A 7,567-nucleotide genomic window follows, 5' to 3' on the forward strand; every position below is an offset into this window, starting at 1 on the left:
GAAAATTTGACAGCAGCCCAAAATTCATGCCATGGCATGGATATGTCTGGCTTTGACCCAGGTTAGTAGTGAGAATCTGGAGCAAAATCCTATTTGAAAATGTAGAGTTTTGGCAGAAAAGAGAGCTCTGTGAAATCAGGACAAATAATACTAGCTGTTGAAATTATTAGCTTTAAAATAAAAGCAAATTATCTTGCCTCCAGACAATAAAGAAATGGCTCAGGTGCATCTCCTTTTACCTTCTCAAGAACTTAAAATATTAAAGGTAAACTCCTTCGACAGAGTTTGCTTAGAGCAGAGCACTCCAGGATTCCCTGGTAGAGAAGGGAAGGAGCTACCCTGGAGGGTACTGTGTTCGGCAGTCCAGGCCTGAGAGTCCTTTTACCCCTGACTTGAGGAGGTGTAGCTGCTGTTCCAGTTGGAGAGAGACCTTCGCACCACCTCCACAGAACTTCTCTTCAGAGACACAACATTCAGGAGTTGTAGGATCAGTGAGGCTTCCATTCAGATTTCAGAAGCCCTGGGAGACCAGGTAGTGTGTCCGTGCAGGTACTATGTAAGCCTGAGAGAACAAAGTCCAAAGTCCAGGGAAGACCTGAGGAAGCTGCCAAAGCCACGAATATGAAACATCCAAGAAGAGAAACAGTCAGCAAAGAACAGAGCCACCTCAAAAGAGCCAGTGAAGGCCACAGTGCGCAGTGTCCTGGTGAGGGGTTCCCAAGCCTTTCAACCCTTCCATTTACTCACAACTTTCCAAGATGCCAGGTATTGAAATGCAGGACTTAATGTGTGGTAGACCTTGGCACTCTGTGGTAGGCCTTCTGCCCCCTGCTTCTCCCCCTTGTAATGGAAACGTTTACCTTGTGACATGGTACCTGTTTTGCTTTTGTTGTGCAGAGGCTCATAACTAAGAGGAGCCTTAGCACTTCAACGTTTCAACAATTCTGAACTGTTAAAATGCTCACTCAGAAGTAGGCGAAGTGCATTTTGCATGATGAGATGGACATGAGTCATTTGGGGAGCAGTGGTAGGGTGTTATGGTCCAGATCTAGAATGTCTCCTCAAATTCTCATGCACACAAAGGTCATTGGTGCATGGGAGAGCTCTAGAATTGCTGATGCATTTGTGGCTTTGCTGGAGGTGGTCCCCGAGGCCTAACCTGAAGAGCAAGCTCCCTGCCTGCATCCACCTTCTCTCTCTGCTTCCCAACCTCCAGCATGGGAAACGCTGTCCTGTACCAGCCCCTTCCATTGTTCACTTCCTACTTTGCAACAGGCTGACTGTAGACTAAGTCCTCCAAAAGCAAGTGAACCAAAACAAACTTCTCCTCCTTTAAACTGTGAATGCCAGAGGTCTTGTCCTAGTACAAGAAAGTGAGTAAGAGCTGCGCCATATAGTGAGGTATAAGTTGGACCCTGCGTTGTCCTCCTCAGAGACTGGCCACATAATGGAATAAAGACTTAGACATAACACCAGGACAAGAAGCAAGGGTAACGCACCTGGGTCAAGAGAACCCTTAGGAGAGCTCGCAGGACTCAGCGGCCAGTCTGACACCAGCTCCAACATTAGTGAGTGGTTTCTCACTAACCCCTACAAGGTCAAGAGAGAGAAAAATGGGAGGACCAATCCTTCCTTGCTTTTGAAAAGGAGTGATTTCAGGGATCCAAAAATGAGAATATTTTTCTCCAGGTGCCTTATCCTGTTATTGCTAGGCCTCTTGTTCAAACCACGTGGAGAACCTAGGACAGAGACCTTTTCATTCTGCTCTATTTATCTATTTTTGCTATTTTAAAATATACTCACTAGACTTTCATCAAGTTTAAACAACAACTAACTGAGCAGCTAAAACTAACTATCATCCCTCGAAATTTCCTGCTGATATAATTTCACCTTCTCAAGGAAAGGAAGTGAAGGTTTCGCCGGTGACACACACTTGTCTATCTCTGACTGGCAACACGTGCCTCAGCAGAAGAAAACTTAGACCTAAATGTATTATTTGCCTGTCTAAGAAAAGCCATTTGAAAATAGAAAACAAAGAGGATTTTACGATAAAGAAGAAAGGAACAAAGCGATGTTCCTTGTGAAATATGCTTTCAAACATAGAATGAATAAAATAGAAAACATAGATTTAAGAAACTTTTGCATAGGATGGAGCTATTGTTAGGGTGACTAGTACTAGAAAAGGTAAAATTGCAAGAAGATAAATGGGGGATAAATTATAACAGCATCACTAGAATGGAGGGAGGGAACTTCTTTCAACAAAGGAAAAAAGATCATGGTAATAGAGACAAGAGGTCTGAAAAAAACTGTTTCTTAGCCAACTGGAAAAATGTAAGGGAATTTAAGTATGTTTCATGCAAAAATATTTAGGAAACAATGCTCGATTATTAAAAGTGAGGAAAGTGAATGTAACAGTTAAGACTTGAAAATTAACAGTAAATATTCCTGTTAGCAACAAAAAGAAAATGGCCTAAAGAACACCTTGGCAAAAAAGCAAAACCAATAAATGGGAAATTTAAAAATCAAAATAACTAAACAGAAAGTTAACTAAATTTATTATGTGATACAGTGGTTACCTGGATAACTTGTTCAACTGAAATACAGAATCTGTAAATTAAGGTTAAAATGATATTAGAAGACATTTACAAACAAAAGACATGCAAGCGAAGCCCTACTAACATTAGAAAAGTTAGAACTTAAGACTCAAATCAATAAACAGGGTAAAGCAGGGCACTGAGCAATAAAAATAGTCTTCCTTAATGGAAGATAAGAGCCATGAAGCTGCACTTGTAAAATTAAAAAGTAGATAAAAACAAACAAACAAAAAAAAAACAAGTAGAAAAGAAAAACTTTGAGAAAAACAGTAATATTTCCAAGTATCAAGGGCCAGTGAGATAGCTCAGCAGACTAAGAGCTTGCTTAGGTAAGTGCAAAGGCCAGGGTTCGATCCCTGGCACCGCATGTCGTGTCAGCCCCGCCCCCGGGGGTATGTTGAGCTGGCGATGGAGTCTGAGTGTGGTGGCGCATGCCTGTAATTCCAGCACTAGGGGGGCTGAAAACCAGAGGATCACTAAGCGTCCAAGCTGTGTAGTGAGACCCTGCACGAAGAAAAGAAACATTATGACTGTCTGAATCAAGTAAAAACAACCTGAGTGGTCATATAGCATTTCAAGAACTGTCATTTCTTGTTTGAAGAAAAGGTGAAATAAAATTCACAAGCATCAAACACAGTTATCTAGAGAAAATATATGATTTATTGTTGGTCATGGCTTTGCTTTACATTGTATATAAGCAAGGTGAGTTTCAGTCTACTTTAAAATGTACAATAATTGAAGTTAGAAAATAATTGTTTCAGAAATAATCATGATTTTTTTCTTAGATTTCTTGCTTACATTGAAGTAGACCATGAATTCAGAAAATGTAATAAACAATGCAAATGTTTCTGTTGCAATTGCATATTTATGACATCCATATCACTGTTTCCGAGGGAATGATGAAACCTATGGAGGGTGTTGTGGAGTCACGTTCTTTAATAAAGGAAACTCAGAGGAGAGACTTAGAAAGTTGTTTACTGCTCTTTTGACTTTGCCTTTAGTTTGCAGGGAGATATTTCCCCCGTAGAGAGAAAACTTGCAAAAGCTCCGGTGTTTTGATGTATGGTGTCTGAACTCCAAAGAGAATGTAATCTTTGTGCCAAGCAACCCTGAAGAAGTCCTCCTGGAATTTCAGCTCTCAGAAAGGTAACCGGGGCAGCAGGAGGCATCTCTGGAAACGAGACACTTCTAAGAACAAACGGTAAAATGTGCCATCCTGGTGTATTCAATTTTTATGTTTGGAATCTGCTTATTTTCTATATTTTTAGCAATCTCAGGATAATCAGAATAATTCACCCTCAAAAGGTGAAAAATATATTGCATTGCTAGAGTCATGTTATATCCTTACATATTTGAATTTATAAGATTTAACACCTAAGATGTTTTTATTATTAATAGAAAAAATCCAAAACATTTGCAAAAAAACCACTGTGCTTAGTGTACAAACATAGGAAAACTATCTTAATATAAATACAAATAGAATATTAACATTAAAATCATTGTCAAAATAATATATTAAAATACTATCAAAATTCCTTATAATGGTATTTATTGAAGGTAGTCATATTAACAGATTTGTTATTTACAATTACAGGTATATACAATGCAAAATATTCAGTGTATCGAAATGGTAACTAATTATTTACATATTTGGTAAAAATAAATTAAATACCTGAGTGGCAGAATTTTTAGTTTTATGTAGCTTTCAATAGTCCAAGTATGAAAAACAAACAAACAACCAATAACAACAACAACAAAAAAATACTACTAAGAACCAAAGACTCTCTCATGAATGACCTCAGCAATTTTATAATGATATTGCAAACATTTGAAGCAGGGCCAATGAGATAGCTCAGCGGACTAAGTGCCTGCTGAGGCAAGCTCAGGGAGCAGCTTTTGCCATCCACGGCACCACAAGCTACGCCAGCCCTGCACTCGGGCACACTGAGCCGATGACAGAGTCCGGACGTGGTGGCCCACGCCAGGAGTCCCAGCTCTGAGGAGGCTGAAAACAGGAGGATTGCTACGAGTCAAAGCTGCGTAGTGAGACCCCACACAAAATACAGAAACAAAAAAACCTAAAATTTGAAACAACTAGAATGTGCAATGAGTGAATGGATAGACCTAGTGGCAGTTTTACAGCAGAATACGTTCATCGGAAGACCATGGGAAACCGGTACACACTGAGGGAGAGTCACCAAGAATACTGTGTGCTTTATGACACAAATTGGTGTGGAATATCCTGAGATGGGAAACACGAGGCAGCCTGGTGGTTGTTTGTGAGTAAAGGTGGCTGATGTAGAGTTGATGAACGCCAAGGATAAGAGGGTGATGGAGTTGTTCTCTTGTGAAACTTGCACAACCTGGTAAATTGAATGAAAATATTGAATATTCATATACTATGACATGTGAAATATGCTTCTATAAGTTTTTAAATGTTATATTTTATAAAACCAGGAAAAATTCTGAAGCTCCAAAAGAGAAAAAGAGAGTGAAACGCGTGCCAACAATTCAATAAAGAGGAAGTAAAGACATGCTTGAAAAGATATTTATAACTTCCAAGTACATTAATGGTAACTGCAAATTACAATGACTCACAGAAGATTCTCTCCAAGTTCCCCAGAGGTCTTGTCAGGCTGGAGAAAGATCCCGGCAAAAGAGAGCTTCCAGCCGGCAGGTGCGGGAGCTTCCAGCCGGCAGGTGCGGGAGCTCGGACCTCCCGGGCGGCCGGGCTGAGCGGGGAAGCGCCCGCAGACTGCTGCCACCAGGACACGGGCCAGCGGCTCTCATCACTGATGTGCAGCAACGTTAGAAGTTGGAGAAAGAGCGCTAAAGGAAACGAACTGATCCTCCCTGAGAACTGCAATTATTGCATCATAAACATACCAGAGAGTTTATCATGACTTCTAATTTTAGTACAAATGCTGGCTTGTTTTATGCTTTATTTTACTGGTACCTGTTTGGAGTGCACACTGTTTGTGTTCCTTCTGGGGAATTATTACGTGTACATAACACATCTTGATTTTTTTCTTAGCTTGATCTTTTCTTAGCTGCTTCTCTTTCTTTTTTTATTTTATTTTTTTAATTTTTTTCCATAAATTTATTGAGAAGCAAATAGCAATGAGACAGTTTCAAATCACATTGGTAGGACAGTTTCAATAATTCACACATTGTATACATTCTTCCTAGTGGTTAATTGCTGTACAGGATGCGGACTTGATGTCCTATCTACAAACACCATTAGAACAAATCACTCTATTCATTAAGAGCATGCAACTATATATCTATCCTAACCACTATGAATACACAGATACACAATGGACATTCATCTGTATCCCCTTTTTGTTGTTAAGTTCCGTTATTGAATATTATAGGTGTGTGAACTCAGCAAAATATTCTAAAAGAGTCCAGTAGCCCATAATAGTATTGGGTCTTCCGTTTCACTGGCAATGTCAGAAATTGTTGACAAGAGTCCCCCACAGCTCAACATAACACCATGGCTTTACTTCTTATACTTCGTTTTTATACTCTTCTGCTGGATGGTTAAGACCAAGGTAAAGCAGGACCTGTGCAACAAGAGTTGTAGCTTTTGGGTCTGATAAAGTCAGTGAAATCCCCTCAGGATTTCTCCTGAGATCCTGTACCTCAGATTGTAGAAGCTTTGTCAGTGTCAGCCATGTGGATGAGTCATGGCCATTGCTTGGCCAATGTGCTCTCTGTGAAAGCCTGAGAGAATGTTATCTCTCCATGTGACTCTCCTTAGGCACACTCTACATCATCGATCACTTTCCTCTTTCCTTTAGTTCTCTGCTTTGAAAAATGACCTATCTCTCCCTATTATCCTTCTTTTATTGTGTTCTTTATTCATACTTGCATTTGTCATATTAGAGAACCCATGTAAAATTTAATCTTGTGCAGCTGATTTATTGAACTTAATACTGTATTCTCAAGGTGCGTTCACTTTCCTAAAAATGACACGTTCATCTCTCTCTTCAAGAACAGCAATGCATTGTGTGAATGCCAGATTTTCCTTCCGCTTTCATGTACTGACAGACATATAGACTATTTCCAAGATTGCTATTATTAATTTTGCTGCTATAAAAGTGGAAATGCATGTATTGCTATAAAAGGATGTATTTAGGTTTTTTGTTTTTTGTTTTTTTTGAAAGATACCTCGAAAGAAAAGTGTTGGATTGAATTGAAGTTCCAGTTTTAGATTTTGGAGAATCTCTTACTGGTTTCTACAGTGATTGTAGTAGTTTACATTCTCACTGCCAATGCAGGTTTTTTCCCCCACAACCTCCCCAGCACTGGGTATTCACTGGGTTCTTCATAGTAAGCATTCGTTCTCAAGTGAGATGCATGGGGCAAATGGCCGGAGATAGGTATGAGATGGATACACAGATATAAAGGACTTCTAAGCCACGGGTTCAAATCCTCCTGGAGTGCACTCTAGCTAGAGCTTAAAAGATAGCCTACAAGGTCCCAAGTTCAAGGAAAAAAACCAAAAACATGATCTTAAAGAATGAATACTGAGGCCCTTGCCCCACCCCCATGCTCTGGTTCATTGTTTATCTTGGCTCTAAGGTCAGTCACGCAGCAGACCGCCGCTACCTTTACCCTTTACCCCATCCTCCTTTGTTTCCTCTTCTTCCCACATAAACTCCAGCACTGATATCCTGCCTTTGTCTTTCACCCTTGCTTTCTGGTTTTATCAATAAAAACTCACTGAAGCTTCAGCTGGGGATGTCTTCATGAGACTGTCTCATTCTGAAGGGTTTTCATTAAGGGCAGTCCTCTGGCCCTTCTTGGAACTCGAATTGGACCTCCTGTCCAAACCTTTGTGCTATCCCATGGGTGTGAACTGGGACCGAGATGGAATCTCAGTGTTGCCATAATTTGCATTTCTCAAAGGACTAGCAATGTTGATCAGCTGTATTTTTTTCATCTGAGCAGTTCCTACTCATTCCATA

The sequence above is a fragment of the Octodon degus genome, unplaced genomic scaffold (genome assembly GCF_000260255.1).
Source record: "Octodon degus isolate 3935 unplaced genomic scaffold, OctDeg1.0 scaffold00084, whole genome shotgun sequence".
NCBI lineage: Eukaryota > Metazoa > Chordata > Mammalia > Rodentia > Octodontidae > Octodon > Octodon degus.